The sequence below is a fragment of the Eschrichtius robustus genome, chromosome 9, assembly GCF_028021215.1.
Source record: "Eschrichtius robustus isolate mEscRob2 chromosome 9, mEscRob2.pri, whole genome shotgun sequence".
Classification (NCBI taxonomy): Eukaryota; Metazoa; Chordata; class Mammalia; order Artiodactyla; family Eschrichtiidae; genus Eschrichtius; species Eschrichtius robustus.
The window spans coordinates 7181794-7193066 of record NC_090832.1 but is presented as its reverse complement, the minus strand read 5'-3'; positions in this window follow the sequence as shown (position 1 = coordinate 7193066).

Below are 11273 nucleotides of genomic sequence, written 5' to 3'. Positions count from 1 at the left end.
TCAGCGTATAGGTGGCATCGAAAGCCACGAGACTGGATGAGATCATCTGAGGGTTGGAGGATGAAACACGGGAGGTTTAATTAAACTTGAATGCGGATGAAGAGTTTCGAACGGTACGTTTCATGCAACACTTACTTGTTAACCATGTAAATATTGGGCACCACGCAATACTGGGGACATACCTATACTACAGAATTATTAGTTGTTTATCTGAGCTTCTGGCTTGCTGCTTCTGGCCGTGCTCAGTGGGGAGTGAGAGCAGGGAGGTTAGAGGGCTGGGAACTGAGCCCTGGGCCCCCAGCAGTAAGAGGCTGGGGGAAGGGAAGGAACAGGGAAGAGGACATGAACGAGGCAGGAAGAACACCGCCCAAGGGTACGGTGTCCTGGAGCCTGGAGGGAGGCGTGATCAGCTGCCCTCCAGGAAGACAAGGTCGGGAGTTGAGCCCTGGATTTGGCAATGAGGAGGCTGCTGGTGGCCTGGCAGAGCAGCCATCTGCAAGAGCTGGAGCATTTTGCGGGGCTGAGCGGGAGCCCTCTTTCCACGTTAGGGCTGTTCCTCCAGCGGGCGCATGAATGCGGGCGGGTAGTTCAGGGCGCTGGCCTGATGAAAGCGTCGCGATGACATTGACCTCGTGCTCAGTACACTCCTTCCACCTGAAGACGCCCTTGAGGACCACGAAGTGGGGTTTTCAGCAGGTTCCCTGGACGCCTCCCTCAGATGGGGACTCAGGCCCTCAGTGCGGACGCAGAACCGCGGTGACGAGCGGGGATGCGTGTGCTGAGAGCAGGGAGGCTGCCTGCCCGGCGCGGGGCGGGGAGGTGGGTGGCGCGGGGACCGCAGGGCTTGGGGAGCCACGCAGCCTCGTGTGGGAGGAGCTCGGGGAAGCAGGACGGCGACTCGGCGGGGAACCGTGACGATCCAAGGGCGAGGGTGGCCGGGTGCCCACTGCACACGTAGCCACTTTCCAAAGCTCCAAGTTCAAACACTTTTTTTCTTCCGGAAAAAGAAAGCAACAGTGGTACCACTTGAATCCTTTAATTCTTTTACAGTGGGGCTGTTCCCACATTTGCTAAGTCCCTTCATTCAAGTAAAAACCAACATTTTTTCTTCACCTGAAAGCAATGCGGTGTAGGCCCTGGGTCACATCCCCGGAGCAGGACTTATTTCTTAGAGTTAAAAACCAAAATAAACAAACAAAAACAAACTTCCAATATATAGCTTGACTATCACTACACCGAAATATAAAAAATGGCCCTGAAAGTGGGAGGTGAGGTGATTTTCACCCAGACACAAGGCATTCTCCTGCCTTGATATAACCCAGGGCCGCCGCTCAAAAGGACATCCCGCCTCACATTTCATAGCCCAGGGCTCATCTTTGTCCAAATAACATCGTGACTGGAAACCTTAGTCAGCTTTCTGTATTACAAAATGAGCTACAGAATATGATTGCACATAACTGCAAACTGTTAGGGGTGTTCGACTTGCCTTTTAAGAAAAAAGATAATATTTATTCAGCCATAAAAAAGAATGAAACACTATATATAAAATAGATAACCAACAAGAACCTACTGTATAGGACAGGGACCTATATTCAATATCTTGTAATAACCTAAAATGGAAAAGAATCTGAAAAAACAGAATATATATGTATACGTATATATGTATAACCAAATCTCTTTGCTGTACACCTGAAACTTACACAACATTGTAAATCAACTACATTTCAATAAAAACATTTTTAAAAAGAGTGAAATAATGCCATTTGCAGCAACATGGATGGACCTACAGTTGATCATACTAAGTGAAGTCAGACAGAGAAGGACAAATATCGTATGATATCACTTATATGTGGAATCTAAAAACGTGATACAAAGGAAATTATTTACAAAACAGAAATAGACTCACAGACATAGGAAACAAATTTATGGTTACCAAAGGGCAAAGGGTTGGGGGAAATTAGGGATTTGAGATTCACAGATACACACTACTATATATGAAATAAACAACAAGGACCTACTGTACAGCACAGGGAACTCTACTCAGTATCTTGTAATAACCTGTAATGGAAAAGAATCTGAAAAAACAGAATATATCTGTATATCTACATAGATAGATATAGGTATGTAGATATACCTGAATCACTTTGCTGTACACCTGAAACATTGTAAATCAACTATACTTCAAGTAAAAAATGAAATTACGAAAAAGACAATATTTATTCTCACCGCATTGTGACTAAGTATATAATCTAGCTACTTAAATCTAAAGTCATTTTGTTTTTACAAGTCACCACCCACCCCGAGAAACTCCATGACATGGCTTTGAAAAATCATTTGCACAGATCTCTGTAAGTTAATTATTGTATGACTATCTCTGAAAGCTTTTTGTGTATTGCACATTTAGTCAGAGAGAGAGGCCTGGTTAACTACACTGCTGTTCTTTTAAAAAAATCAAGATTATTTAACCACAGTAAAATAAATAGAAGACACGACATGTTTTTAAATTGTCTGTGAAAATGTACTTGCTCTAATGATTTTTGAAGAAGTGCTATTACCCTGTTTATCATCTTCCCCGTAGTGAAGTGATGAGGCCCGATTCCCACACAGCCTGCCAACTCGGTCCTTTATTTATATTAGAGCAGCGGTTCTCAGACTTTCAGCGTACACCAGAATTATCTGTAGGGCTGGTAATGTCACAGAGTTCTGGGCCGCACCCACCCCCAGAGCTTCTGATCCAGTAGGTTTGGGTGGGGCCTGAGAACTTACCTTTCTACCCAGTCCCCAGGTGATGCCGATTCTGCTGGGCTGGAGAAGGATGGTCTATAGGTAAAGAAGTTCTCCGTGCTGAACCGTGCAGGGGCCATCGGGAGCATCTGAGCCCAGCTCCCCGCTTACAGCTGAGAAACCACGATGCAGGTGGAGAAATGTCAGGTCAGTCCAGGCCCAGGGAGCTGGGCGGGGAGGTGGCATTCATTTGACGTAGTAACAGGGTGAACACAGAGGTCTGGGGCAGCGCCACCCTCCCCTCAGCCCTTCCTGAAGCCACAGCCAGCAGAGAAAGAAATCAGCCCCAATACGCTCAGGCCGGGATGTAGCCAACTGGTGTCCAGTTTTGTCCATCACTAGAAGATTTCATGATCTCTGTGTCGGGCAAGTCACTTGTCTCGGAGCTTTGGTTTTCTCACCACAAAATGAAGGCATTGGTTCAGCTTATTTTTAAAATTCCTTGGAACTCCAACTTTCTATGACTCTACCTAAACCTAATACACCTCTGACGAACGTTTGTTGAATGAGTAACGGGAAACAGAAGTATTTGTGCTCTGCTGAGAGAAAACAGAGGAAGGGTCAGAGGCTTCCCTTTTTGGGTGAGGAGGACCTGAATGACTCCTGGCATCGCCTTGGTCAACAGGATGTCCGAGGATGTCTCCTTACTGCAGGAAATCCCGGAGAAAAGCAGACGTTCAAGGTTCCAGACTGAGAGAATTATTCTTTTCCTTTAAGTGAGAATATTCATCATGGAATGAAAAGGAACCAACAAAACACGAAACTGGAACCAATGAAACATAGGAAAGAAGAGCCTGGGGTCCAGAGCAGTGACGGGAAGTGAGGTGTAAGTGGATGGAAGTCCCTAGAGAAGGGGATGTTTCTTCACTCGGGACCAGCTCCCTCCCATCCTGGGGTCTGTCCTGCACCCTGCAGGGCAGATGGAGCCGGTGGTCTCTGCAGACATTGAGAAGTTGCTTTTGTAAATATTTAAACAAGAAGTAAATGTGTCTTTAGCTAAGAGAAAATGGACAGAGGTACAATCTTCAAATCCCTTTGTTTTAGCTTTGAAGTAACTACAATTTTAAAATAAATGTAAGTTGGATGTATAGATCCATGTATAGAGGAGACTATCTATAGATTCTTGATATTTGGAAACCACTGACTTCTTAGGAAGGGAGATGCTAACTGCATTATAAATACCCAGTTTTTGTTTTCTTGGATAACCCTACTTCTGAAAGAAAACTGGAATCATGTGTGGCAGGTCAACTTCAAGTGCTGTTATACACACTAATATAACAACATGCTGTTTCAGACAGTGGAACTGTCCGACCTGGGAAATGCGCCACACACAATCTCCTTGTGCCAAGAGGGTCCCGAAGAAGTAATGTTACGAAGACAGGCACGGCTAATCCCCATTTAGAATCGCTGAGGATGAGAAGCTCCACTAAAATTCCTCCATGTTTACACCTTGAAACGACAAAATGGCGTTCAAATTCAAATAACTCTGATGGAGACATTTATACAAGAGAGTACACGCTTGCCTGTTTTCTTAACCAGAATATTCAGAACATAATTTAGCCTTTTTCTGGTTGACTCACTATGAATCATCATTGTGAGTCAAAGCCATAGAATTTTAGTACAAAAGCGTCCTTAGAGACCAGCTAGCTCCATTTCTTCCTTTTCGAGATGCTCAAGCGGAGGTGTGACAGGAGTGAAGTGGAAAGCAGAACCGTGCTGCCAGTTTGAAGGGACCTGGTCCAGAAGCCACGGCTTCGATTCTTGGTCCAAGGCTGTGACCGCCACACCTGCCAAGGCCTCGTGCCTTCCAGACTGGGGAGTGGGGTGATACTCATAAGACTCTGTAGATGTGGCAAAGGCCAGCTTCCCCTTTGCAAAATGGGCTCCGACTCAATGCATTTTGCATTTTGGAGTCTACTTTTTATATTTTTTCCCTCTTTGCACTCACCTATCATCTGTAGTGCTGTGGGTGTGTAAATGTGGTTCTGCCTCTAAACGTTACCCTACTCTCTTCAGCTGGGGCTTCCGCTCGGCTGTAAAATATTGCAGGCGGGATCTCACAGGGGTCTTTCTGCTGTGAGCCCCGGTCACTTTCCTGGGGACGGGGCCTCTTCCTTTCCTCTTGGCCTGCCCCCCGCTCCTCCCCTCCCCTTCCCGCTCCTATAGGATGAGGGGGAAAAGTCTTCTGTTTTCCCCTGCATGTGGGTATTCAGTCCCTGTGCTTGTTCGCTAGGGCTACCATCATAAAGCACCATAGACCTGGGGGTGGCACTTAAACAATCGGAAGCTGGAAGTCTGAGGTCAAGGTGTCAGCAGGGCTGGCTTCTCCTTGGCGTGTGGATGGCCCTCCGCTCCCTGCGTCTTCACATGCTTGTCCTTCTGTGTCGGTGTCCTTATCACCTCTTCTAAAAAGGTCACCAATCATATTAGATCAGGGTCCACCCTCGTGATCCATTTTAACTTAATTACCTCTTTAAAGTATCTATCTTCAAATATAGTCACATTCTGCGGTACTGGGGCTTAGGACTTTGTCATATGAATTTGAGGTTGGGACACAATTTAGCCCATAACAGGCCCTTTTCACTTTTAACGTTACCATGAATCACTCTAGGGAAACAGACAGTTGAATGGCTCCAGAATTTTATAAGATTCTTATGGCCAAGGTCCCTGAGTAATAGTTCCAGAATTACTTCTAAGATGGTAATTGAAATGAAGAATGATAGATTCACTCATTCCAGAAGGATCCCTTCATCATTCCAACAAAGGCAGTGATTGACACCACAAACTTGAGCCCTGGGGATTGTTTCCCAGGCCCTGCAGGTGCGGGAGGAAAGGGAAAGGCCAGATGGCAGCCTCTGGGCGGCAAAGTAGGGAGAACACAGAGAGGGCGGGAGAGGACAGAGCCCAGGCCAAACAGAAATGATGGCTCCAGAGGCTAGGATGGGGGTGGGGCTTCCTGGGGCTGGCGGTTATCACCACTGGTTCAAACCCCTTTTCAGTCTGTGCCTTTCCCCTTCACTGACAACCGGCTGAGAAAAGGCCACAGGAGAAACATGGGTCACCTGGGTGCCGGGGAGCAATTAAAAACCAACTGGGTAAGAGATACATTCTTTGATGGGAACAAAAGTTCTTTGTAGGTACAGCGGACTCACACTTGAAACCTGGCCATAAGAGTCTATGGCATGTTCAGTGCCTGCAGCTGCTTTTCAAGTCTGGCCTGGAAACACTGAGTGCTGTCTGTCCACGTTCTATCTTCATACAGAGCCCAGCCCTCAGCCTACCTGCCTGCTTGTCCTCTTTACTGCCAGGGGAACTCTCTGTCCCCACATCCCATCTTCCACCCTCACCTCACCCCAAAACTGGCTGTTGAGGGAAACATGCATCCACTACTCCATCCAACATCCACCCAACATCTATTCAATCCATCCAACATCCACCCAACATCCATTCACTCCACCCAACATCCATCCGATATCCATCCGACATCCATCCACTCCTCCAACCAACGTTCATTCAATATCCATCTACTCCTCCACCCAGTAACCACCCAACATCCATCTACTCCATCCAATGTCTACCCAACATCCATCCACTCCACCCAACATCCACCCAACATCCATCCCCTCCCCCACCCAATATCCACCCATCCATCCACTCTTCTATCCAACATCCATCTATTCCTTTGAACCCTGAACACGAGCAGAGCACCAAGGGCCACTCTTATTCCTTGAAAAACCTTTTATTTTCTGAAGATGACTACTTAAGAAGCCTGATGACCAAGCTTGTCAGCGTAAACTGAGGCCTAAGAAGTGCTTGCCCAACTCAGTGTGACTAACCCACATGAATTTCAGAGAACGTGACTGTGACTGTGTTGGCTTCTCTATGACTTCCTTCTCTCAGGTCTTGTATAGGTGAAGTGTTGCTTAAGAAAGGTGTTACTTAAAAAGAAAAAAGCTGAGAAGGGGGGTGGGGAACCAGCTGATACACTTTTAGAAATCACAGTAGGAAGAAATAGCAAGGAAAACATAAACTAAGAAATCAGAATGACCTCTTAGACAGGCCCTGGTCACATATGGGTTAGGAAGAGGTTTGCAGTGTCAGAAAGATCTTTTAGTCCACATTAAAGTACCTTTTACAAGGATCCCTGAATCTGAATTTTCACACTGGCCATTTCCTGGTCAATCGGTCTTTCTTTCCACACCCAGGAACAAAGTTCCCTCTGGGAGTCAGACATTGACGCTTCCCTGGGGGAACACGGGGACCTAAGTCGATTTTCCTAAATTAATTTTACTCTTATCTTGCACTTTTTTTTTTTTTAAATTTTATTTATTTATTTATTTATGGTTGTGTTGGGTCTTCGTTTCTGTGTGAGGGCTTTCTCTAGTTGTGGCAAGCGGGGGCCACTCTTCATCGCGGTGCGTGGGCCTCTCACCATCGCGGCCTCTCTTGTTGCGGAGCACAGGCTCCAGATGCGCAGGCTCAGTAATTGTGGCTCACGGGCCCAGCTGTTCTACGGCATATGGGATCTTCCCAGACCAGGGCTTGAACCCGTGTCCCCTGCATTAGCAGGCAGATTCTCAACCACTGCGCCACGAGGGAAGCCCTATCTTGCACTTTTTTCTTTCTTTTTTTCTATATATATTAACATCTTTATTGGAGTATAATTGCTTTCCAATGGTGTGTTAGTTTCCGCTATATAACGAAGTGAATCAGCTAGACATATACATATATACCCATATCTCTTCCCTCTTGCGTCTCCCTCCCACCCTCCCTATCCCACCCCTCTAGGTGGTCACAAAGCACTGAGCTGATCTCCCTTATCTTGCACTTTTAATCTGCATAAAGTCATCAGTCCTTGTTCATCTCATGGCCTGTCTCTGGCGAAAATCCCATTCAGAAGAAATACCGTAATTCAAAGTAACTTAAGGCTTGACTGTTGTCTCTCTAAAGGGGCACATTCAAAACACACTCAAATTCTTCTTAAAGTCCTCTTTCCCATTCTCTTTACTCTCAAAATCTCAACAGCTCACATGGGGATTGCTTCTAATTCCCCCTCCCCCACCCCAAACCCCCAGACTCTCCAAGACTTCAGCTTGTATAGGGGTTCATCTATCTCACCCCACTTTCCTCTGCTCTCCTCTTTCTAGATCTTTTTTTCTCCCATAAGAAGTTATGGGAGAGAAAAAGATCTCTGCCCTTAAGTTCAATCCAGTTCACTTTGCTTTTCCAGTTGGCTGTTCTTTAGTGCCCTTGACCTGTGTATCCAATCGCTTCAGCCAACAACATCCAAGCTCCCCCATTATGAGCTGCCCAGCCAAGGGGGAAGAATGCTCACAGGTTATTCACTTTGTTTTTGTTCCTGTCGCGTAATGTTGGTCATCAGCTCATCATCCACAGTCTGAGAGGAAAAGGATACAAAATAAACAAATTTAAAAATCTTTTGGAAATAACCTAATAGCTTTGCACTTATCATTTTTGGAAAACCATTGTTGGTATTCAATGTTGAAAATGTCTAAACCATAGGACTTCCCTAGTGGTCCAGTGGCAAAGACTCCGCAGTCCCAATGCAGAGGGCCTGCCGGGTTTGATCCCTGGTCAGGGAACTAGATCCCACATACCGCAACTAAAAAAAAAAAAAAAGATCCCGCATGCCACAACTGAAGACCCCACATGCTGCAATGAAGATCCGGCACAGATAAAGAAATAAAGAAATAGATAAATAAATAAATAATAAATAAGTGCTTTAAAAAAAGAAAATGTTGGGCTTCCCTGGTGGCGCAGTGGTTGAGAATCCGCCTGCCAATGAAGGGGACATGGGTTCGGGCCCTGGTCTGGGAAGATCCCACATGCCGCGGAGCGGCTAGGCCCGTGAGCCACAACTACTGAGCCTGCGCGTCTGGAGCCTGTGCTCCACAACGGGAGAGGCCGCGATAGTGAGAGGCTCGCGCACCGCGATGAAGAGTGGCCCCCGCTTGCCGCAACTGGAGAAAGCCCTCGCACGGAAACGAAGACCCAACACAGCCATAAATAAATTAATTAATAAAAAAAAAAAAAAAGAAAATGTCTAAATCATAAAAAGATTTCATTGCCTTCAGAGAGCTAGCACATTGTATGAAAAATAGAGTAAAAAAGGAAAAATAATTGATTTTATTTTTGTCATTTACTGTGATTACATATGTATTAGAATTCTGTTCCAGCCAATCAGACTATGCTTTTGTGCTTGTGTGAGGGTACATCGAAGGCATAAATACCAAATGGATAAACTCAGACAAAGGGTGTGAAGGATGGAAGGTGAAGAGAGCTGGCTCTTACTGAACGAACTCTGGCTCTGGTGCAGGCTGTCCAGGTTCTGTTCTCAGATGTGTCTCCCATTGGCTTATTCTCTTTAAACGCAAGAGCCCTGCTGGGACATCAGGGCCATTTCCTCTATCTTCCTTTAGGAACGCTGGGCTGTGTTTGCCAAGAGCTTTGATCACCCCATCTGGCTCCATAGAATAGAGCAGGCAGTTTTCTAGAACCAGGTAGGAGAGAGGCTCTTGCCTGTAGCTCCAGCAGGAAGACAGTGAGACAGAAGAGGTACATGTCCTCTGCCTGCTCTCACTCTGGGCAATAAGCCGTAAATTGGGGAACCAAACTGAATATCCCCTAAGTGCTTTGTTTTTATAATATATATATCACATATATAATATATATGTATATATAATTTGAAGTATAGTTGATTTACAATGTTGTGTTAGTTTCAGGTGTATAGCACAGTGATTCAGTGATACACACATATGTATCTATTTTTTTTTTCAGATTCTTTTCCCTTATAGGGTTATTACAGAGTATTGAGTAGAGTTCCCTGTGCTATACAGTAGGTCCTTATTGGTTATCTATTTTATACATAGTAGTGTGTATTCCCCTAAATGTTTTAAAATCACAAAACAGTACTTCCATGAGCCAAGAATTAGCATTGTGAGAAGGCCTAACAGCAGTTGCTTTTTAAGAATCAGAAAGGATAGATATGGGGAAGGGGGCTGGTGCATGAGTTCAGAAAGTCCAGTTAGAAGCCTCATGGCAGTGACAGCGAGCCTGGGAAGGTGGCGACCCATTCGAGAGACACCATTGAAGTTGAAATGGGAGTGTAAATAACCCATTAGAGAGGAAGGACGTTGGGAAGATACGAGTGGTGGTACTGTTCAGAAAAACTCAGAGGAGAAAGGAGGCTGCCTCGTGGCCGCTCTTCTCTCCTCCCCATCATGTGTTGACTTCATTAACATTTTAAGAAGCTCAGGCCTCTCCTAGCCCCGCAGGAGGGCTGAGCCCTGTATAACAGCGGGGCAGAGCCCCTGGGTCTGGAGTCCGGTCTGGCCTGGCTGCCCGCTGTATCCCTGTGTCCTTTTCCATCACCTTCTGTAAAGTCCTTCTGAAGAAGGACAAAGCCAGGGTGTTCGTTCCATTTTCTTTCTGATTTATGTTCATAAACATCCTCTTTGCTTTCCTCAGTACTAAAGACCCTTTCAGGTGTTGTTCAGCCATCATTTCTGTAGTGACTGGAGACATCTGTAGCATGAAGGTCGGGCTGATAGGATAGATCAGACACTGGATTGCTGTCGTCTTCTCTGAGGAACTCGTCTACAGCAGGGGCCCCTGTCCAGGTGCTGGGGGTCTCCATGGAGCCCTGCAGTGTTTGCTTCCCTGAGGGCACCCACTGTGGGCTGGAACCCGGCTGGACCCCCAGCTAGAGGCTGGGGCTCAGCTGGACCCCACATCGTCTGCCATGGGGCTTCCTTCTTTATACTTAGTCTCTGGGTATGGCTGGCATGGGCCCCCAAGACCTCCTCACCAAAGATTCCCAGCCTTGACTTAATAGTTTCAACATCCTTCAAGTGACTTCTGACCCTATGTTTTAAATCTAATCTTCCCCTCTTTTCCCTTTTATTAGAAAAAAAAAATTGATCTCCAGATTGTAAGCTCCTTAAAGTTAGAGATGATAAATTTTCCTCTAAATATTTATTGTGAAAAATTTAAAAGCTATAGAAAAAGTACAAGATAAATATAATGAACACCCCTACACTCTTCACCTAGATTCACCAATTGTTACTATTTTGCAACATTTTTCTTTCTCTCTTTATAAAGATACATATACACACATAATATATATTATACATAATATATATACACTGTAGATACATTATATATGTGCGTGTGTATGTATACACACGCGCATATATACTTTTTGCCAAAACTATCTGATAGCTGTACACATCATGACACTTTAGCCCTGAATATACACCTCTTATGAACAATGGCATTCTCCTACATAATTGCAATATAATGACAGTATTCAAGAATTTAATGCTTCAATGCAACATTGCTTCAATGTTATGATCTAATACAATGTTTTTGTAGATCTTCTTTTCAGAGATGATGTAATTTTCCCCCTGAATACACTTTTACCTCTTCCTGCTTAACCAACTCAACTCAGGACCTAGCACAACATGACA